Source organism: Thalassophryne amazonica, chromosome 9 (assembly GCF_902500255.1).
Source record: "Thalassophryne amazonica chromosome 9, fThaAma1.1, whole genome shotgun sequence".
Classification (NCBI taxonomy): Eukaryota; Metazoa; Chordata; class Actinopteri; order Batrachoidiformes; family Batrachoididae; genus Thalassophryne; species Thalassophryne amazonica.
In genome coordinates, this window is record NC_047111.1 from 90,123,834 (window position 1) to 90,148,513 (window position 24,680).

The 24,680-nt window shown below is 39.3% G+C and overlaps 1 long non-coding RNA gene across 1 annotated transcript; it reads left to right on the forward strand.

Annotated features, from left to right (window-relative positions):
* The first annotated feature begins 943 nt into the window (after window positions 1-943).
* On the forward strand, window positions 944-24,103 carry LOC117517642. The gene is made up of 4 exons (XR_004562779.1): window positions 944-956; window positions 4,832-4,839; window positions 13,409-13,425; window positions 23,991-24,103. It is a non-coding gene; the product is annotated as an uncharacterized LOC117517642 (long non-coding RNA).
* The last annotated feature ends 577 nt before the right edge of the window (window positions 24,104-24,680 follow it).

A 24,680-nucleotide genomic window follows, 5' to 3' on the forward strand; every position in this document is an offset into this window, starting at 1 on the left:
TAGATGATACAGCAGACTGACAACGCCTCTCAAATTAATGGATTGTTTTTTGAAACAACCTTGATAAACCTGGGGCTCGCTCATGTTTTCTGTTGTGCCCCTGTCACGAAAGGCGTCCCATTTTTGTGACAGTTTTTTTAATTTTGCTATTTATAATCCTCCCCGTTCTCCTTACTCTAACCATAGCGTAAGTGTCTACTCTCCCTTAACCATAACCTGTCATACCCCCCCCCCGTCACCCCACATTTTGTACCCCCATACCGAAAAGCGCCCCGTTTTCGTGTCCCCGTCCCAAACCCATAGATTAATGTAATTTTCGGCCGCGAACTGTGAGACTGGGTTGGTAAAATGTGTGCACTCAGTTTTTCGTAGGCCTCCTATCTGTGATATCCTAAATCCAAATATCTGTAGTATCTGTAGTATGGCTGTAGTATCCAAAATACTACAGAAGTTGCAAATACTATCCAGAAGTTGCAAGTCTACGGCTAGGTATGAATGATACAGCATCCGTCAAGCTGACATAACTGAGTAGATCATAATGGCCCTGCTGAGAAAGGCAGACCTGTAGGCTTTTCCTGATGAATTTTTGAAAATATTTGCTGATCAGTTATCCCCTCAACTGTTAAATATGTTTAACAAATCTTTGGAATTTTGCGTTCTCCCCCTACATTACACCATGCTACAATTTTTCTCATTTTAAAGAAACATAAAAGCCTGTCTTGCTGTAACATTACATCAAAACGTCAGTCCCGATCTTTTATTATGCACCTTTAAATAATAATTTATTACGCAGTCATTTGTGTTGCACCGGCATGCCTTTTCTGTACATTTTGTCCAGACCTGGTTGCACCACACTATTGTGGCTGGCAGAATCACGGAGAACCTTCTTTTTTTGTTTGGATAAAAAACCCTCTTCTTTGTAGCAGTTATTGTCCTACTGTATAACTCTTTGTTGTGTGCACATGTCAAGGTGTTGGCTAAAATGCCGTCAAGATGCTTAGAGGCTGTAATGACATCTATTATCCTCCCAGACCAAGCTGGATTTATTAAGGATAGACATTCCTTTCACAACATACGAGCATATTAATACAAAAGCAATCTGAGTTTTCTGACATCCACCAGTCTGGATTCAGATCACCTCCAAAATTCAGAGGAGTGTTCCATGCCCTAATATCAATCTGTAGTGCAAATTTGGTGAGAATCCATGAAGCTTTTTTTTTTTTTTTTTTACATAATCCTTCAAAGCCTATATAAAGTAAAATCTTGAGCCAGAGTCCGGATCTGCATCGCCTCCAAAATTTAATGGAGTCTTCCATGGCCTAATATGTAATTGTGAAGATCAAAACGTGCAGTAGTTTTGATGTAAACCTGCTAACAGACAGACAGATAAATAAATAAACGCCTATGATTTTATTCTGTCCTTGGTGAACATAATAGTACTCTACATTGTACTGACCCTGTTCTTCTTCCTGAGCTGGTCATTTCAGTGGGTGCTGAGAAGGCATTTGGCCACGTTGAATAGCCATATTTGTTCTACACATTCAAAAGTTTTGGATTTGGCAATAAATTTATCTCCTGCATTAATGTTTTATATTTCCCCCTCTTACCTCCGTTCGTACTAACAATGGTAAATGGACTGCATTTATATAGCGCTTTTCCATCTGCATCAGATGCTCAAAGCACTTTACAATAATGCCTCATATTCACCCCGATGCCAGGGTGCTGCCATACAAGGCTCTCACTACACACCGGGAGCAGGTAGGGGATTAAGGACCTTTCCCAAGGGCCCTTAGTGATTTTCTGGTCAGGCTGGGGTTTGAACCAAGGATCGTCTGGTCTCAAGCCCAACGCTTAACCACTGGACCATCACCTCCCAAAATGACCAAAAACGCTAGAATTCATAAGAATATTTCACAAATGTCCAAAGACTTAATCGGCCTTGCATTGCGCAATTTCAAATTTTTATTTTTGGGCTGCAAAAATTCCTATTACTTGTCCTTCTCATTGCTCAGTCCCTCCCCTTCCATTTTGCTGACCATGTTGCATTTCTCCCACGGTTACCTTGGCAAATTATTTTGATACACTGGAAGAGTCCTCACCATCCATCTCACACCCACTGGATAAAAGATGCACAAACTTGTCTGAAATGGAAGAAAATCAAACATTCTCTCCATGGTTTTAAAAAGTTTCTTAAAATATGGCAACCCTTCCTGGAGCTTCCTGCGCCACTGATTGAAATTCCAGCACCACCCCAATAACCGTTAAACTGTGCTTCCTGGCCAAGTACCCCCCCCCCCCCCCCCCCCCCCCCCCCCCACACACACACACACCTGTTTTGTTTTTTTCTTTTGTCTTTTCCCATCCTAATAGCTGGCGCACATGTGCGTGCAGCACATTGCTGTTCTTAACACTGGAAGGGTTTAAGTGTTCACTTCTCTAAACTGTAGATTTCTGCCTGTTGGGTGGTTACCTGGAATACCAGCTTTGAAGTTGAAATGAACATGGGCGATAGGTGGAACCAAATGTCACAATAAACTTTAATCACGAAGCCCTTTGCAACGCTTGTGTCGCAGATATTTCATCTTGTTCTAAGAATTAATTAGAGCTATTTTGTGTTGTGATGACAGAGTGACGCATTGGTGATGTGTGTATTGTGCGGCTGTCACTGACAGTAAATATATGGTGCTGCTGTTGATGCCCCAACTCGCTATGTTGACAAAAAGAACAAACAATCCTATACCTACGTCTGGATCCACATTCAAATTTAATGAGACATTTCTCTTGAGAAAATTCATCATTCTACCAAGTGGAATCTCCAGACAAGTGATCCTGCTAACTCACAAACACTATGGAAAATATAAGGCCAGGCATGTTTTTCCAAACTCACAAGCCATCACCAAAGGTGATTTTTGTACTTGTTGGTGTCAACGTCTTCACAACATAAAACCGTTTCCCTTTTGCATTAATCCTGTATAGGACTTGACATGGAAATACAGACCTGGAATGGACGTCACGTGACTAGTGGCGTGCCGCACGGCGGCCATTACTAAGGGTGGAGAGAGCACCTTGAGCCTGTTAAACAGAAGCGAAATGAGAGGAAAAAAGGCAGCCAGTGCTTCACCATCAATTGCACCAACTACAAAAATTCTCCAATACTAAACTGTACAAGACCCTTAATGTACAGTAGTGTTCAGAATAATAGTAGTGCTATGTGACTAAAAAGATTAATCCAGATTTTGAGTATATTTCTTATTGTTACATGGGAAACAAGGTACCAGTAGATTCAGTAGATTCGCACAAATCCAACAAGACCAAGCATTCATGACATGCACACTCTTAAGGCTATGAAATTGGGCTATTAGTAAAAAAAAAAAAAGTAGAAAAGGGGGTGTTCACAATAATAGTAGCATCTGCTGTTGATGCTACAAACTCAAAACTACACTCAACAAAAATATAAATGCAACACTTTTGGTTTTGCTCTCATTTTGTATGAGATGAACTCAAAAGATCTAAAACTTTTTCCACATACACAATATCACCATTTCCCTCAAATATTGTTCACAAACCAGTCTAAATCTGTGATAGTGAGCACTTCTCCTTTGCTGAGATAATCCATCCCACCTCACAGGTGTGCCATATCAAGATGCTGATTAGACACCATGATTAGTGCACAGGTGTGCCTTAGACTGTCCACAATAAAAGGCCACTCTGAAAGGTGCAGTTTTATCACACAGCACAATGCCACAGATGTCGCAAGATTTGAGGGAGCGTGCAATTGGCATGCTGACAGCAGGAAAGTCAACCAGAGCTGTTGCTCGTGTATTGAAAGTTCATTTCTCTACCATAAGTCGTCTCCAAAGGCGTTTCAGAGAATTTGGCAGTACATCCAACCAGCCTCACAACCGCAGACCACGTGTAACCACACCAGCCCAGGACCTCCACATCCAGCATGTTCACCTCCAAGATCGTCTGAGACCAGCCACTCGGACAGCTGCTGAAACAGTCGGTTTGCATAACCAAAGAATTTCTGCACAAACTGTCAGAAACCATCTCAGGGAAGCTCATCTGCATGCTCGTCGTCCTCATCGGGGTCTCGACCTGACTCCAGTTTGTCCTCGTTTGTCCTTGCTGGCGTTTGGCACGTTGGAGAGGTGTTCTCTTCACGGATGAATCCCGGTTCACACTGTCCAGGGCAGATGGCAGACAGCGTGCGTGGCGTCGTGTGGGTGAGCGGTTTTCTGATGTCAATGTGGATCGAGTGGCACATGGTGGCGGTGGGGTTATGGTATGGGCAGGCATCTGTTATGGACGAAGAACACAGGTGCATTTTATTGATGGCATTTTGAATGCACAGAGATACCGTGACGAGATCCTGAGGCTCATTGTTGTGCCATACATCCAAGAACATCACCTCATGTTGTAGCAGGATAATGCACGGCCCCATGTTGCAAGGATCTGTACACAGTTCTTGGAAGCGGAAAATGTCCCAGTTCTTGCATGGCCGGCATACCTGCCAATATCCAGCAACTTCGCACAGCCATTGAAGAGGAGTGGACCAACATTCCACAGGCCACAATTGACAACCTGATCAACTCTATGCGAAGGAGATGTGTTGCACTGCATGACGCAAATGGTGGTCACACCAGATACTGACTGGTATCCCCCCCCAATAAAACAAAACTGCACCTTTCAGAGTGGCCTTTTATTGTGGGCAGTCTAAGGCACACCTGTGCACTAATCATGGTGTCTAATCAGCATCTTGATATGGCACACCTGTGAGGTGGGATGGATTATCTCAGCAAAGGAGAAGTGCTTACTATCACAGATTTAGACTGGTTTGTGAACAATATTTGAGGGAAATGGTGATATTGTGTATGTGGAAAAAGTTTTAGATCTTTGAGTTCATCTCATACAAAATGGGAGCAAAACCAAAAGTGTTGTGTTTATATTTTTGAGTGTATATACTTGCAGTTGTTGTTTAATATGATATGAAAATTCAGTAAGGTATATCTTATATATTATATTCCAATTGTAAGGTGGAGCTATGCTAGTATATAAAGGTATATCTAAAAAGGAAGAGTAAAATAGTAAAAGTAGAGCCACTTAGGTGCCTGGTCTTGAGAACCAGGGATGGTGAATGGCTTTATATCTACTTGTAATAAAATGCTAGTAAAAAAATCATATATAGATGTTGTTGTCATTAAAAGACTAGCAGTAATATTACAGTGGAAAAAGCAGCAAGGTAAATGACCACAATGGCAAGGCATACTTCAGATTTATATTTTAATACATAAGGATTTTTTTTTATCAGAACTTTTAATCAGCTTGAATACAACTTACAAGGCTTCATTTATAAAAATCCATCGACAAGAAAAAACACAGTAAATTCCCCAAATTTCCACACTTTACATAAAACATTTTTTTCTACCCAGGCATGTATGGGTTCATTAGAAAGAGCAATTAAAGCGCTTTAAAACAAGCCTACTTTTATTAAAATCTGTTAACAAATAGTGACAATAGAGAGAGAAAAGCAGCACAGTTTGTCATAATTTCCCCAAATTTCTGCATTTTACATAAAAGTTTTTTTTCACTCACACATGCATGGGTTCATTGGAAAGAGCTTTCAAAGGGCTTTAAAACAAGTCTACATTTATTAAAATCTGTTAAGAAATAGCGACGCTAGTGCAAAAAAAGCAGTCAGTTTATTATTGATGATCGGCACATCTCCACCCTTAGTAATGGTGCCTTCCTGTCCTGAGCGACACTAATAGATTGAGGCGCGCACGTCCAATCCAGGTCTATATTTCCATGGGACTTGAGGCCTGTTAGTGCCTGTGCTTATCCCTGAAATGGATGAAAGTCGACAACTCCCCCTGGAAGGGACAACAGTCCATCACAAGTTACTTTACCAGCCAATGACAGCACCCATTTATATCTCTGTGGACTGAGATAATGTAGATGAAAGCTCTTGTCCAACAACACAGGGAGCTGGACCGGAAACTGAACCCAGGTTAGCATAGTAGCTCAACTCCTTATCTCACTGATCTACCTGCTTTACAACTGTAATTAGGTAAATAAAGATAAAATAAATGGACTTTTAAATTGTTTTTAAAAAAAAAAACAACTTAACATTCAACTATAATTGAAATATTCAACATTTACCTCTTAAGGGGAGCAGTTTTTGTTGAATGTCTTGGAAATCCAAACTCCGAACAGGTATTCATCATTCTCAGGGAAACTTTAAGTATATCAGAGAGAAACTTGAGATTGCTGAGTAATTTAAGACAAAAATCGGCTGTCTGACCTCAGTGGTTACTGAGATACAGGAAGGGATGATTTCATTGTGGTCAAAGGTGTTTCTGGTCATTTTAAGGATAAATGTTCAATTGGTTCAAATTGAAACTTGGCTTCTCGGAGTAATTTAAGACCAAAAGCTGCTCTCTAGCCTCCTGGCATCCAAGCAGAGGGTGAATTTTATAGTTTTTAACTGTTACCATGGTAATGCTTAATTTTTTGAAAAGATCTTCAATTAAAACATATAGAAATGTCTCATGCAAATAACTTGACCACAAAATGAAGATGCTACAACTAGCAGATGTTTTTCACATGTTTTTTTGGACCAAAATGATAGTGATTGCAGAATGTCTAAACCTGTTTGTTCTGAATCAAACTTTCTTTGATAAGGGGTATCACAATGGAGTGGACATTTAATCAGTACCTTTAAGGTGATGTCAATACACTGTGTAATAATTGTTATTTTTAACATTTTACAAAGTCAAAGTGATGCGGTGTAGGATTTTACTACATAAACTACAAATTAAAAAAACATTTCAACAACAAATAAATACTTTTGAAATTGTTTTTGTGTGTGTGTGTTCAACCGTAACATTGGCACAGCTTTACCCATGTCAAAATGTCTGTGTCTTGGCCCAAACACACGGAAGAGCATCACACTTCGGAGACAATGCAAGTACTAATTTGATGTGACCACGACGTCCTTTCATAGCAGGGCGGAGCGCAGTACTACAAACAGAGTACAACAGTAATCAACACAACCTGACACGCAAGATCTTTGTGTGATTGTGTGGTAAACCCTGAGCTGTAGCTCAGTGTTGGGTTGGGAAATATATTTCTGCTGCTTTGAAAATCCCAACGAGCACAGTGGCCTCCATCATCCATAAATGTAAGAAGTTCCTATCCACCAGGACTCTACCTAGAGCTGGCTGCCCATCTGAACTGCGTGATTGGGGAAGAAGGGCCTTAGTCAGGGAGGTGACCAAGAACATGATGGTCACTGTCAGAGCTCCAGCATTCCTCTGTGGAGAGAGCAGAACCTTCCAGAAGGACAACCATCTCTGCAGCAATCCACCAATCAGGCCTGTATGGTAGAGTGGCCAGACGGAGGCCACTCCGAATACCCCTGTCACACCTTGACGATTTAGCCAGCATATGCTGACCACCACCGAGCAGGGGTGGTGGCCAAGTGGTTAATGCGCTTAGTTTTAGTTCAGAAGGTTCTGGGTTCAAATCCCACCCCTGCCACATTTCTCCATGTAATGTGGAGTTGCATCAGGAAGGGGATGCGGCGTAAAACCTGTGCCAATTCAACATGCAGATGCACCTTGGATTTGCTGTGGCGACCTCGAGTGCAAACAAGGGAGCCGCCGAAGGGACTTACATGCTGACCTTATTAAAAATGCTGGTGTAGTACGTCTAATAAGTTATGGGTACGTTTTGTATAAGTTAAGAGCACATTGAAGCACGCTGATGCACGTTGTAATATAAGGAGTACCTCAAAAAATTTTGGCATGCAGAATATTTTCGCCACATGCCAGCGTATGTCTCACACATTGTGAATTTCTCCTCTGTGAGATCAATAAAGTTTATCTTATGTTATACGTTACGCATATGCGGGACATAAGTTGCAGGTAAGTTGTACGATTGTTGACACACGTTTCTTGTAAGTTAGTCATAAGTCGAAATACGTCCATTAATGCTGTCCATTGGTTGGCTGAAAGCTGCAGTCCTCATGCAAACAGACTGTTTCAAATCTTAAAATTATTCACACACTGAGTAAATATTATACAAATAATGAATGTTCATGAGTTCAGTGGTACAAATATTTCATGATCCGTGTCATTTCATATTTTATTAATTTATAAACAACAGAAAAGGGTGTTACATTTTGGTGTTCTACTGCTGCTAAAGTCCAACACGAACTTTAAATAGAAGCCCAAATTGTGATGTATATTCCTTGAGTGGCCCAGCAAGAACCCAGACCTGAAACTGATTGAACATCTCTGGAGAGATCTGAAAATGGCTGTGCACCGACGCTCCCCATCCAACCTGATGGAGCTCGAGAGGTGCTGCAAAGAGGAACAGACAAAACTGGCCAAAAATAGGTGCACCAAGCTTGTGGCATCATATTCAAGAAGACTTGAGGCTGTAATTGCTGCCAAAGGTGCATCAGTAAAGTATTGAACAAAGGGTGTGAATGCTTATGTACATGTGATTTCATAGTTTTTTATTTTTAAAAAATAATAATAAAAAAAGCTTTTCATGTTGTCATTATGGGGTGTTGTAAGTAGAATTTTGAGGGAAAACATGAATTTACTCAATTTTGGAATAAGGCTGTAACATAACAAAATGTGGAAAAAGTGTTGAGAACACTTTCTGGATGCACTGTATGCTACAGCATTTTCAGCAGCTGAGCGCCATCTGTTGCGACCTAATAGGCAGTCTCACACAATGACCTGTCATATTGTAGCCTACTCCAGCCCACCAACTACAACTGTTGGTGTGAAAAGAAAAGAAGAAGAAGAGGGAGAAGAAGACGGCGATGAGGAGAGCAGAATGGCTATAAAGTATTCATGTCTACCAATCAGTCAATCATTTATTTTTCTTTGCTTACATTATACCTCTGCCCAGTGCACCTAGTATCCGGTTTTCACATTTTTGGGGGGGGGGGGGGGGGGGGTGGTGGAGATTATGATTTTCCACCAGGATGATACATTTGGTGGCACAGTGTATTCCTGGATAGTACTGTTGCCTTACAGACAAAAGGACCTGGGATCATTTCCCACCTGGTCCTTGTGTTTGTGTGGCTTCCTCCAAAGACTGAATTAGAAACTCTGGATTGACTGTAGGGGTGTGTGTGTGTGTGTGTGTGTGTGTGTGTGTGTGTGTGTGTGTGTGTGTGTGTGTGTGTGTGTGTGTGTGTGTGTGTGTGTGTGTGTGTGTGTGTGTGTGTGTGTGTGTGTGTGTGTGAATATGAAACTCTAAATTGACTGTAGGTGTCTGCGTGTGTATGTGGTGTGTGAATATGAAACACTAAATTGACTGTAGGCGTGTGTGTATGTGTGTGTGCGTGTCTGTGTGAATATGAAACTCTAAATTGACTGTAGGCGTGTGTGTATGTGTGAATATGAAACTCTAAATTGACTGTATGTGTGTGTGTCTGTGTGAATATGAAACTCTAAATTGACTGTAGGCGTGTGTGTATGTGTGAATATGAAACTCTAAATTGACTGTAGGCGTGTGTGTCTGTGTGAATATGAAACTCTAAATTGACTGTAGGTGTGTGTGTATGTGTGAATATGAAACTCTAAATTGACTGTATGTGTGTGTGCGTGTCTGTGTGAATATGAAACTCTAAATTGACTGTAGGCGTGTGTGTATGTGTGAATATGAAACTCTAAATTGACTGTAGGCGTGTGTGTCTGTGTGAATATGAAACTCTAAATTGACTGTATGTGTGTGTGTGTGTGTCTGTGTGAATATGAAACTCTAAATTGACTGTAGGTGTGTGTGTATGTGTGAATATGAAACTCTAAATTGACTGTATGTGTGTGTGTGTGTGTGTGTGTGAATATGAACCTCTAAATTGACTGTAGGCGTGTGTGTATGTGTGAATATGAAACTCTAAATTGACTATGTGTGTGTGTGTGTGTCTGTGTGAATATGAAACTGTAAATTGACTGTAGGTGTGTGTGTATGTGTGAATATGAAACTCTAAATTGACTATGTGTGTGTGTGTGTGAATATGAAACTCTAAATTGACTATGTGTGTGTGTGCGTGTCTGTGTGAATATGAAACTCTAAATTGACTGTAGGTGTGTGTGTATGTGTGAATATGAAACTCTAAATTGACTGTATGTGTGTGTGTGTGTGTGTGTGTGTGTGTGTGTGTGTGTGTGTGTGTGTGTGTGTGTGTGTGTGTGTGTGTGTGTGAATATGAAACTCTAAATTGACTGTGTGTGTGTGTGTGTGTGTGTGTGTGTGTGTGTGTGTGTGTGTGTGTGTGTGTGAATATGAAACTCTAAATTGACTATGTGTGTGTGTGTATGTGTGAATATGAAACTCTAAATTGACTGTATGTGTGTGTGTGTGTGTGTGAATATGAAACTCTAAATTGACTGTATGTGTGTGTGTGCGTGTCTGTGTGAATATGAAACTCTAAATTGACTGTAGGTGTGTGTGTATGTGTGAATATGAAACTCTAAATTGACTGTATGTGTGTGTATGTGTGTGTGTGAATATGAAACTCTAAATTGACTATAGGTGTGTGTGTATGTGTGAATATGAAACTCTAAATTGACTGTATGTGTGTGTGTGCGTGTCTGTGTGAATATAAAACTCTAAATTGACTGTAGGTGTGTGCGTGTGTATGTGGTGTGTGAATATGAAACTCTAAATGTCTGTAGGGGTGTGTGTGTTGTGTGTGTGTGAATATGAAACTCTAAATTGACTGTAAGCATGTGTGTATGTGTGTGTGTGTGTGTGTGTGCGTGTGAATATGAAACTCTAAATTGACTGTAGGCGTGTGTGTATGTGTGTGTGTGTGTGTGCGTGTGAATATGAAACTCTAAATTGACTGTAGGCGTGTGTGTATGTGTGTGTGTGTGTGCGTGTGAATATGAAACTCTAAATTGACTGTCGGCGTGTGTGTATGTGTGTGTGTGTGTATGTGGTGTGTGAATATGAAACTCTAAATTGACTATAGGCGTGTGTGTGTGTGTGCGTGTGTATGTGGTGTGTGAATATGAAACTGTAAATTGACTGTAGGCGTGTGTGTATGTGTGTGTGTGTGAATATGAAACTCTAAATTGACTGTAGGTGTGTGCGTGTGTATGTGGTGTGTGAATATGAAACTGTAAATTGACTGTAGGCGTGTGTGTATGTGTGTGTGTGTGAATATGAAACTCTAAATTGACTGTAGGTGTGTGCGTGTGTGTGTGGTGTGTGAATATGAAACTCTAAATTGACTGTAGGCGTGTGTATGTGTGTGCGCGTCTGTGTCTGTATGAATATGAAACTCTAAATTGACTAGGTGTGTGCGTGTGTATGTGGTGTGTGAATATGAAACTCTAAATTGACTGTAGGTGTGTGCGTGTGGAGGTGGTGTGTGAATATGAAACTCTAAATTGACTGTAGGCGTGTGTATGTGTGTATGTGTGTGCGCGTCTGTGTCTGTATGAATATGAAACTCTAAATTGACTAGGTGTGTGCGTGTGTATGTGGTGTGTGAATATGAAACTCTAAATGTCTGTAGGTGTGTGCGTGTGGAGGTGGTGTGTGAATATGAAACTCTAAATTGACTGTAGGCGTGTGTGTATGTGTGTATGTGTGTGTGTGTGTGTGTGCGCGTGTGTCTGTGTGAATATGAAACTCTAAGTTGACTGTAGGTGTGTGCGTGTGTATGTGGTGTGTGAATATGAAACTCTAAATGTCTGTAGGGGTGTGTGTGTGTTGTGTGTGTGTGAATATGAAACTCTAAATTGACTGTAGGGATGTGTGTGTGTGAATATGAAATTGAATTGACTGTAGGCGTGTTTGTGTGTGTGTCTGTGTGAATATGAAACTCTAAATTGACTGTAGGTGCGTGCGTGTGTCTGTGGTGTGTGAATATGAAACTCTAAATTTCTGTAGGAGCTTGTGTACGTATGTGTGTGTGTGTGAATATGAAACTCTAAATTGACTGTAGGCGTGTGTGTATGTGTGTGTGTGCGTGTGAATATGAAACTCTAAATTGACTGTAGGCGTGTGTGTATGTGTGTGTGTGAATATGAAACTCTAAATTGACTGTAGGCATGTGTGTATGTGTGTGTATGTCTGTGTGAATATGAAACTCTAAATTGACTGTCGGCGTGTGTGTATGTGTGTGTGTGTGTATGTGGTGTGTGAATATGAAACTCTAAATTGACTATAGGCGTGTGTGTGTGTGTGCGTGTGTATGTGGTGTGTGAATATGAAACTGTAAATTGACTGTAGGCGTGTGTGTATGTGTGTGTGTGTGAATATGAAACTCTAAATTGACTGTAGGTGTGTGCGTGTGTATGTGGTGTGTGAATATGAAACTGTAAATTGACTGTAGGCGTGTGTGTATGTGTGTGTGTGTGTGAATATGAAACTCTAAATTGACTGTAGGTGTGTGCGTGTGTGTGTGGTGTGTGAATATGAAACTCTAAATTGACTGTAGGCGTGTGTATGTGTGTATGTGTGTGCGCGTCTGTGTCTGTATGAATATGAAACTCTAAATTGACTAGGTGTGTGCGTGTGTATGTGGTGTGTGAATATGAAACTCTAAATGTCTGTAGGTGTGTGCGTGTGGAGGTGGTGTGTGAATATGAAACTCTAAATTGACTGTAGGCGTGTGTGTATGTGTGTATGTGTGTGTGTGTGTGTGTGCGCGTGTGTCTGTGTGAATATGAAACTCTAAGTTCACTGTAGGTGTGTGCGTGTGTATGTGGTGTGTGAATATGAAACTCTAAATGTCTGTAGGGGTGTGTGTGTGTTGTGTGTGTGTGAATATGAAACTCTAAATTGACTGTAGGGATGTGTGTGTGTGAATATGAAATTGAATTGACTGTAGGCGTGTTTGTGTGTGTGTCTGTGTGAATATGAAACTCTAAATTGACTGTAGGTGCGTGCGTGTGTCTGTGGTGTGTGAATATGAAACTCTAAATTTCTGTAGGAGCTTGTGTACGTATGTGTGTGTGTGTGAATATGAAACTCTAAATTGACTGTAGGCGTGTGTGTATGTGTGTGTGCGTGTGAATATGAAACTCTAAATTGACTGTAGGCGTGTGTGTATGTGTGTGTGTGAATATGAAACTCTAAATTGACTGTAGGCATGTGTGTATGTGTGTGTATGTCTGTGTGAATATGAAACTCTAAATTGATTGTAGGAGTGTGTATATGTGTGTGCGTGTGAATATGAAACTCTAAATTGACTGTAGGCATGTGTGTGTGTGTGTGTGCGTGTGAATATGAAACTCTAAATTGACTGTAGGTGTGTGTGTGTGTGTGTGTGTGTGTGTGCTGTGCAGCTGATGAGAGTCTCCTGCCGCTGTGAATATGAACATCTCCACAGCGTTTCTTCACTGGCAGCAGATGTATTTTTTAAGAGTTTATTTTTTTTTAAGAGTTTTTAAAGCTGATCCTCTAGCAGAGATTGTTACCAACAGGCTGCGTTTATGGCTCATGGCCATGCAGGTGCACTGAATCTTCTCAGAGCTGCTGCTTTTACTGTGACTGGATCAAAGTGAACAGTTTTCATTTAAAAACGAGTCATCATAACACAACATCACACTTATGTCAACTGTGGAATTAATCTGTGTCTCAGCTCTTAACATCAGCAGCTACATTCCATTGAAGTGCACTCTGGGACGCTAATAGCGACATCACCTGTCGGAAACATACGAGTACTCACGAGTACTTTGTTTGTCCGTAGCTATTTGCTGTGAATGCCACATACTTTTAAATCGGTCACAGAAGTGCACAAAGTAATCCTGGTGGATCACCGGATGGTCACTAACGGCCTAAATCTAAGCTGTTATGATTTCAGTGTGACATGTCCTTTAAAAGGGGAAGTAGTATAAAGAACTTGGGTATGCAAACTTTTAATCAGGGTCTTTTGGGTAGTTTCTGTTGTAATTATAATTTAAAAAGCATAAACAGTTGTCTGACAATAAATGGCTTCACCCAACCACTAACCATGAGTGGGAAAAAAGTTTTTATCATTCATATTCTCTGAAAAATGGGCAAGAAAAAAAATGTATGTAAACTTATGAGCACAACTGTATATGGTAATATCTAAATAGATATATGTAAAGTTAGATATATGTATAAAATGTGATTTTGTACGGCAGTCTATCTGCTCTGTGTATACGTGTTCCTGCCTGATCTCTGAAGGTAGGAAGGTCAGCGATGAAGGTCAGCTATGAAGGTAGGCCCTGAAGGTCAGCCATGAAGGTAGGCCCTGAAGGTCAGCCATGAAGGTAGGCCCTGAAGGTCAGCCATGAAGGTAGGCCCTGAAGGTCAGCCCTGGTTACTACTTGGATGGGAGACCTTTTAAGATGTCCAGGGGCTGTGTTTCTCCAATTAAGACTGGAGTTGCATCAGGAAGGGAATGTTGTCCCTGTGTGTCTGCTGTGTTAAATACAGAAATATCAGCCAGTGCAAATGTGAATTTCTATGCAGACTTCAAACCCCTAAGAGACACAAGGTTCACAGTTTTCTCCTCACTCTTTTGTGCTGCTCTTTGTGAGCAGAATTTTAGTTAAATAGTCTCACCTCTACCTTTAAGTCCAGCATGTCACATTTTACAGTTTTCTAAACATTTGTCATGAAATGTGAAGCTGTAACATGAACTTTGTCCAGGTTTGCTCAGAGTCTATGAGTTATTTTGTTTACATACAGAAGAACAAAAACAAGAGCAATCAGAGATTTTTGATATCCACCAATCTGGATCTGGATCACCTCCAAAATTCAGTGGAGTGTTCCATGGCCTAATATTAGTCTGTGGTGCAAATGTGGTGAGAATCCGTGAAGTAGTTTTGACATAATCCTTAAAAACCTATATAAAGTGAAATTCTGATCCAGAAACTGGATGCGGATCCAAATCACCTCCAAAATTTAATGGCGTCTTCCATGGCCTTATATCTGGCTGTGGTGAAAATTTGGTCAAAATCCATGCAGTAATTTTGACGTAATCCTGCTAACAGACAGTCAAAAAAATAAATAGATGCCGATTATTTTATTCCATCCTTGGTGGATGTAATGAACACCCACACATGTGCAACAGCTGTGCACGGGTGTAATGATGCAACAGGAAACATGGCTCCCATCTCTGCATCCTGTTTAGACAGCAAACATTTTTGGAAAAGAGAATCTAAAAATATCCATAGAGGTACTAAATATTCCAGCAAAGATCATTGTTCAACATGAGCACAAGGAGATTCCACACATCATGCACGCACTGGGTCAGTGCACAGGCTGCTCGTCCAACACACACTGGGCCCATTAGGGTTTCTTACTTTAAACTTCAGGAAGCGTCCGTCCGTGTTAAAAGCCTGTTGACGGCCTGATTATTTTAAGTTTTATGTCTTCCTGTCAAACAGTCACTTTTCTGACTTTGACAGCCACTTGGAGCTTTGCTTTGGCTTCTTTCATCCACATTTAAACTCCCCAACTGTACGCTGATTTTTCTCAGAGAGCAGCCCGAACATTGGGCCTAACAGTGGGTCTGCTCAGCCTGTGGTGCTGGTGGAAATTCCCCGCAATTTAATATGCAGCTCAGAGTGACACAGTCGAACAGGAAAACATAGAGGTGAAAGAATTCTGTGTTCTGTTTAGTGCACTTTCAATGATTTCATACATTTCTGTGCAGCTAATAATGTTTCCCTCACAGTTTGACAATGTTCTTTTTTCAGGTCAGGACTTGTTTTAAATCCAAAATGGTGTGCACTTTTTCTAATTTAAATGCTAAATTTCACTTTATTGCATTCTGTCTCTTTCTTGTTGTCTAACCACGTTTTTCATGCTTCTTCAAGAAGAAAATCTGGATGTTTGCATTTCATCCATAACATGATGGTCAGATTTTTTGTTTTCAAATGCAAAGTTAGTATTTCTAATCAATTACTTAATATTGTAATTTAAAAAGCAATTAACCTTTTAAAAACTAGTATAGACAAAAGAATATGCAAATTGAATTCCAAAAGCGCAAATTGAAATACCTGTAAGTGCATTTGCTCAAATTTGGCTGAATATCTACTTCTTTGTTCTTTTGAATGAAAATACTGAAATCAGAGTAGCTTCAACTGTCTAATATCCATACAGTTTATGCAAAGGTAGTACTTGCAAAACAAACAAACCAACAAACAAAAAAACACATTGGCAGGTATCTCTCTGTGTCATTGCAGTATACATGTATTCTGAATAGGAAGTTTGACCAAATATGCCTGAATTATGGTTGCTGGAAGGATTCCGGCAATATACTCGAATTAGCATACTCGTATTTGTGTGCTAAAGTATGTATTGATTTTTTCCATACATATGGTAGCGTTGAGTAACATTACTGTGGAAAAGCAACTTCATGATCATCAACAGTGTTGTATAGTAATGAAGTAAAAATACTTCACTACTGTACTTAAGTCCGTTTTGGGAGACTTTGTGCTTTACTTGAGTTTTTTTAATTCAGCTTACTTTCACTTTTACAACCCCTGGCAAAAATTATGGAATCACCGGCCTCAGAGGATGTTCATTCAGTTGTTTAATTTTGTAGAAAAAAAGCAGATCACAGACATGACACAAAACTAAAGTCATTTCAAATGGCAACTTTCTGGCTTTAAGAAACACTATAAGAAATCAAGAAAAAAAGATTGTGGCAGTCAGTAACGGTTACTTTTTTAGACCAAGCAGAGGAAAAAAATATGGAATCACTCAATTCTGAGGAAAAAATTATGGAATCACCCTATAAATTTTCATCCCCCAAATTAACACCTGCATCAAATCAGATCTGCTCATTGACATTGACCCTATGCCATGACATTGACCCTATGTGTCTTTTTGCAAGGAATGTTTTTGCAGTTTTTGCTCTATGGCAAGATGCATTATCATCTTGAAAAATGATTTCATCATCCCCAAACATCCTTTCAATTGTCCAAAATATCAACATAAACTTGTGCATTTATTGATGATGTAATGACAGCCATCTCCCCAGTGCCTTTACCTGACATGCAGCCCCATATCATCAATGACTGTGGAAATTTACATGTCTCTTCAGGCAGTCATCTTTATAAATCTCATTGGAAAGGCACCAAACAAAAGTTCCAGCATCATCACCTTGCCCAATGCAGATTCGAGATTCATCACTGAATATGACTTTCATCCAGTCATCCACAGTCCACAATTGCTTTTCCTTAGCCCATTGTAACCTTGTTTTTTTCTGTTTAGGTGTTAATGATGCCTTTCGTTTAGCTTTTCTGTATGTAAATCCCATTTCCTTTAGGCGGTTTCTTACAGTTCAGTCACAGACGTTGACTCCAGTTTCCTCCCATTCGTTCCTCATTTGTTTTGTTGTACATTTTTCGATTTTTGAGACATATTGCTTTAAGTTTTCTGTCTTGACGCTTTGATGTCTTCCTTGGTCTACCAGTATGTTTGCCTTTAACAACCTTCCCATGTTGTTTGTATTTGGTCCAGAGTTTAGACACAGCTGACTGTGAGCAACCAACATCTTTTGCAACATTGCGTGATGATTTACTCTCTTTTAAGAGTTTGATAATCCTCTCCTTTGTTTCAATTGACATCTCTCGTGTTGGAGCCATGATTCATGTCAGTCCACTTGGTGCAACAACTCTCCAAGGTGTGATCACTCCTTTTTAGATGCAGACTAACGAGCAGATCTGATATGATGCAGGTGTTAGTTTTGGGGATGAAAATTTACAGGGTGATTCCATAATTTTTTCCTCAGAATTGAGTGTTTCCATATTTTTTTCCTCAGCTTGGTCTAAAAAAGTAACCGTTACTGACTGCCACAATCTTTTTTTCTTGATTTCTTATAGTGTTTCTTAAAGCCAGAAAGTTGCCATTTGAAATGACTTTAGTTTTGTGTCATGTCTGTGATCTGCTTTTTTTCTACAAAATTAAACAACTGAATGAACATCCTCCGAGGCCGGTGATTCCATAATTTTTGCCAGGGGTTGTACTTCACTACATTTCCGACCTTAATTGCATACTTCTACTCGATACATTTTCTATGCGCCATGCCGTTACTCATTACACACACACACACACGAAAAAAGTCGTGTTTTCACCCAGAGACACCACTGATTACTAGTGACTGCAACAAAGTCAGGCCGATTTGTCATGAGGCATGTCCGATACGCTTTTTTGCAGTTGCGCACTTGTCAGGAAAATGATCATTTCTCTACATTGATTACAGACCTGCAGCGGGTCTGCAACGGTTCTGCTTTGAACCTTGAACCAATCGAAGCAGTGATTCGCAGATCGAAGCAGTGCTGCGATCTGTGATTCGTGGTTTCATTGTCGCTTTATCCTAAATTTTCCCCGCTAAAACCCTGAAGAGCATATGTCTGAGTAATATTTAATATTTTTATGTTAAACCGACCTGTTATGGTGTTCTGAAATAGTTGATAGATGTATTTTATAATGTAAAAACGGGACCGATGCTAACGCATTAGCATGTTTATGGCGTTTTCAATGTTAAAGTTAGCGTTAAGCTGTTCGCATCAGCACGTTTGTGTTGATTTGTTTTCTGTATAATTAATGGCTCAGCGTTCATTGTCGCAAAAGAGTCAAATTGTAATTTTTTTTAAAATTTATTCATATATTAATAATAGTAACAACAATAATAGTCTACATAACAGACAATAATAGTCAATAATAATAGACTAATAATGTTACAATACAATTTTAGAGAGAGAGACAAAAAGAACCTAATGAAACAAAACACAACAGAAAAGATAAAACCATGTAACAATGAAAATAAATAAATACATATAGAAATAAATGTTTCCTGTGAACACCTAGTGAGTAGCCTACTCTTAATTAGGTTTTGAAACCTTGTTTCTGAAGTGTTTTTGTGTGATGTGCACAATTTTCAGTACTTTGACTAATACTACCAGTCATTTACAAGCCTAAACTTTGTAATATAAAAAAAATCAGTTTTTGATTATTAACATTTACTTGTACTTTTACCTTCAATACTTGAGTACATTTAGTTGTACATTACTTGTCATACTTAAGTACAATAAATACTAGATACTTTAAGACTTTTACTTGAGTAGCATTTCAATTGGTGACTTGAACCTCTACCAAAGTCATTTTTTTAATGGGTATCTGTACTTTTACTTAAGTGTGATTTTCCAGTACTTTATACAACACTGATCATCGATATGAAATTTATTCACAAAACATCCATAAGCTATAGCCAGGTTATATATTCACCCCAGAGTATTGATAGCATGTTGAGTGCCTACCATGTACTGTTACTGTGTTTACAGAAAATAACTTGATCCTCATTAACATAAAATATACACACCAGACATCTCTAAAATATTTGCAGGTCATGTATTCCCCATGAGGAAATTAGGTGTATCAAGTGCCTACAATGTATTTTTTTTTTTTTTTCAAATAGTGACTTCATCCTCATTAAATACATGCATCAAACTTCAGGTCATGTATTCATATAGAGAATCTATGACTCAATTTGGATGGGACACCAATATGATGAGGGTTACTTCCCCAGCCAAGGCTGGTATCCATTTTCAACTGGATGGACTGATAAAGTGTCTGGTTCAAGGACACAAACAGGAATTGTGACAGGGAATTGAACCCAGGTCTACATACTAGTAGCACAACTCCTGATCCCACTGAGGTGTCACTAATATGAGGTATATGTATCAAACATTCCAAAAATACACCTAGCCTTACGCATTCCTCATGGGGTACCTGTGGTGTACGTATTAAATTAATTAAGAAATAAATAATAATAATTAATTTAATTAATAAATTAATTAAATTAAATTAATGCCATAGGTATTAAAGGCGCTGCGCTGCGGTGGTTTGAATCATATTTGTCTAATAGATTACAATTTGTTCATGTAAATGGGGAATCTTCTTCACAGACTAAAGTTAATTATGGAGTTCCACAAGGTTCTGTGCTAGGACCAATTTTATTCACTTTATACATGCTTCCCTTAGGCAGTATTATTAGACGGTATTGCTTAAATTTCATTGTTACGCAGATGATACCCAGCTTTATCTATCCATGAAGCCAGAGGACACACACCAATTAGCTAAACTGCAGGATTGTCTTACAGACATAAAGACATGGATGACCTCTAATTTCCTGCTTTTAAACTCAGATAAAACTGAAGTTATTGTACTTGCCCCACAATCTTAGAAACATGGTGTCTAACCAGATCCTTACTCTGGATGGCATTACCATGACCTCTAGTAATACTGTGAGAAATCTTGGAGTCATTTTTGATCAGGATATGTCATTCAAAGCGCATATTAAACAAATATGTAGGACTGCTTTTTTGCATTTACGCAATATCTCTAAAATCAGAAATGTCTTGTCTCAGAGTGATGCTGAAAAACTAATTCATGCATTTATTTCCTCTAGGCTGGACTATTGTAATTCATTATTATCAGGTTGTCCTAAAAGTTCCCTAAAAAGCCTTCAGTTAATTCAAAATGCTGCAGCTAGAGTACTGACGGGGACTAGAAGGAGAGAGCATATCTCACCCATATTGGCCTCTCTTCATTGGCTTCCTGTTAATTCTAGAATAGAATTTAAAATTCTTCTTCTTACTTATAAGGTTTTGAATAATCAGGTCCCATCTTATCTTAGGGACCTCGTAGTACCATATCACCCCAATAGAGCGCTTTGCTCTCAGACTGTAGGCTTACTTGTAGTTCCTAGGGTTTGTAAGAGTAGAATGGGAGGCAGAGCCTTCAGCTTTCAGGCTCCTCCCAATTCAGATCAGGGAGACAGACACCCTCTCTCCTTTTAAGATTAGGCTTAAAACTTTCCTTTTTGCTAAAGCTTATAGTTAGGGCTGGATCAGGTGACCCTGAACCATCCCTTAGTTATGCTGCTATAGACGTAGACTGCTGGGGGGTTCCCATGATGCACTGTTTCTTTCTCTTTTTGCTCTGTATGCACCACTCTGCATTTAATCATTAGTGATCGATCTCTGCTCCCCTCCACAGCATGTCTTTTTCCTGGTTCTCTCCCTCAGCCCCAACCAGTCCCAGCAGAAGACTGCCCCTCCCTGAGCCTGGTTCTGCTGGAGGTTTCTTCCTGTTAAAAGGGAGTTTTTCCTTCCCACTGTAGCCAAGTGCTTGCTCACAGGGGGTCGTTTTGACCGTTGGGGTTTTACATAATTATTGTATGGCCTTGCCTTACAATATAAAGCGCCTTGGGGCAACTGTTTGTTGTGATTTGGCGCTATATAAAAAAATTGATTGATTGATTAAATACCTCCCATGTGTTTCTTCTGTTTACAAAAAATGAAATAATCTTCAGAAATATACAAAGGTGATGGACTTCCAATTCCAGATGGATGCTCCGGGCAACCCATTCGTGTCCTTGCATAATGTATCCTCCAAATCCCCTCAGGTGTAAATAAATACCAGCCTTTAGTTGGGGAAGTAACCTGTGATGTCCAGTAACATCCAGGGGAGCTGAAAACTCTTATATGCTTCAGTATCCAGGAATGGACACTGATCCTACGGGTCTTAAGGCCTGTGTAGAACTTAACTGTTTTTCATTAATGTGCAAATATATGCACCAAATAATCGTAAACATTGATCAGTTTATCTACTACCTAATGGGTACCTACGGTATATGCATCTAGTGTGTACCATGTGTTCTTATTAAGTCTTCGTGTTCACAAAAATGGCCTCATCCTCATTTATATGCAAACATATTCACTAAATACCTTAAAAGCTAACCAGTTCATCTTTTTCACAAGCTGTACCCATGGTGTGGGCATCACATTTTGAAGATATATTGTTAATGAGCACCAGGACAAAAACAAATTAAATCAAACACTTTTCACCCTCAGATTCAGAATTACTTTAATTTCTTTAAAAGGTGAAGAAGCTTTACATACACCTTGGAAAAATGCACAAGTTGAAAAACAGGTCACAAAAAGTATAAATCAGACAAGAAATGATGTATCAAGTGTTTAGACACCAAAACAACATTCGACTAACCGATATATACAATTACTGTAGCATATACAAAGAAGCAGGTAGATATGCAGTACAGTGGGCACATACCATTGATATGCAAACTGTGATTAAATGGCAGTATTAAAAATGTAAAGGGCATCCTAGTGGCTCACTGAGTAGCGATGCCAGCAAATCTGTTGGCACTTAATAAAGCTACAACAGTATTAAAATTCAGAAAGCGATCAAGAATAGATCTTAGAATTTCTACCACCACCAAGGAGCTATGGATATCATGTCTGTCTGTCTGTCTGTGGGCCTCATGTCAGGTGGATCGTGACCAACATGAACTTCCAGGATCTTGTAATTCGCCTATGCTGATAGTGAATGCCCTGGAGGAGCATCTAGTCCTGCTTTCGGTTCAACCATTGTGGTCCAGACAACTCCACGACCTACTAAGTAGGTTGGAACAAGTCAGAGTTCTGAAGGATGAACTAATTTATGTATCGTGAGTTTACAGGGGGCTGCCTTTCTGATGTCACATAAATTGACATCCATAGAGTCAATATATGAATAGTTTTTTTCTTGCATGGCACTGAATTGCTTCATATTTACTAAAAATGCAGTAACTGAGGTGATGTGTGCAGATGGGTGTGAAATGTCTGTTTATAGTTTGAGCATTCAACGGTTTAATATCACCAGTTACACAAATCTACCAAACTCAGTGTCAACGTAAACAATATCAGGAAAACTGACTTTTTAAGTACAAAAGATGATTGATAAGAGTGAAAGCACAGCTTCATGATTTTAGTTTGTCAGAAGGCACATGGGAGACTCAAGCCAAGGTTGCCCCTTCTTTATTTTGGATTAATTTGCCAGGTTTGCGCTTTTACAGGCTCTATTGAAACACTTTGCCAGAAACTGATGCATTGTCATTATAATGGCAATAAAATTCTTGTTAATTAAAATTCTATAAATTACTGAGAGACCCCAAGATTATATTGGACCCAATTGGATAATTTTATTTATTTATTTATTTTTATCTGAAAGTGAACCAAACTTCCATTTTTTTTTTAAAAAGTATGTATTTATTTTGACCCTTATAATTTACAAACATTCCAGTGTGTTGGGGGGGGGGGGGGGGGGCTTGTGACTTTGTTGGATGTGCCCCAATACAGAAAAAATGTAAAAATCTATAGCCTTTGAGTCATTTAATCATTTAATAGCCTTTTTCATGCATTCTAAGGACAATCTGTGAAGCTAAATACTGACTCTCTCATCACTGATGCCACCTGCCATTTGGTCTGCCATTGCGTATCTTGCTGTATTTCAGTAATCACCAAGGCTAGAGAGCAAATATGGGGCTCAAATTACGCAGATACCGGAATTTCTATTGAATCCAATTGGAATTTTTATTTATTTTTCCCTGAAAATGGACAGAATGTCCAGTTTTTGACCTTTGACACTGACAAAACCACCTCTTGCTACTCGTATATCTCAGAGACCAGAGAGCAGATCTTTCTGTTAAAACCAAAGGTGGAAAAAATACTGAAAAAGATCACGACTTCCTTGTTTAAACCTTTGGCCCTGATACAAACTACACTTTGCTGTATTTCAAACAAATTTAAAAACCTATAGGCCTTTTCCTGCATTCCAAAGCAATCTGTGAAATTAATGACAGGAAATCCTTATTTGGATAGTTGATTCTGACGAGGTCGAGGCGACCTAGTGACACTGAAGAGACAAAGAGAATGTGAATGGCCACAGTGGAATCCCACTTTCAGTTCATGATGTAATGGTTTTGTATGTTGGGATCATTTTGTCACCAAAGTCATGACTATAAAAAACCTGATTTGTGCTGGCGGTCGGGGGCAGAGACAACTAGGAAAGTAGCATGTCGTGCGCTGTGAGAAATATTTGTAGATTTGATGACAGACAAAGAACCAGATCAGAATATTCTCCACTGGATCTTGGCGGAAGCATAAACTCTGTTTACTTTTAAGATTTTATCAAAACTTTTAACGTCATGTGCTGACTACTATTATACAACTTTTACAAATACAAAATATCATTTGTCACAACTTATTTAAGCCACTGACCGGTTTCTACTGTACACTAGATTCACTGCTGAAGCCTTTCTCAGATGGCAAGAGACATTTATTCAAGTGTCATGGCTATAATTAGTTGTTCTGCTGGGGTCAGATCTGATGGATTAAACATGCCCATAGCTACAGTATTCCCTTTTCTCTCCATCACTTTTAATATCGCAGGAAAAACAAAAACTCTGACTACATAAATACATTAATTAGTGTAGATTCACCCTTAAAGCTTCACTGGATATTTATGAACAACTAAAATACTGTGAAACCAACTGTCACTGTACACAATTTTATTTTATTACACTTCTCTGTCGGCGTTCTGCACGCTGCACTACGGAAAAATGCTCACCGTCGTTAATCTGTCAGTTTATAGTCCAACAAATCCTAGAAAGCCAAAAGTCAGAACGACCCACATCATCAGACAAACATGAAGCATGCAACCACCAGCTTTCAAAAAACAAAAAAAGTTAGAAAACAGTATTGTTAAACAGTGTTGATTTGTACATAGAACCGCAAGAAAGAGCCAAACTGAAGTTGAATTTGTGTTAGAGCTCGAGAAAAGTGGAGAAGCTCTGCTACAATCCAAGATTATTC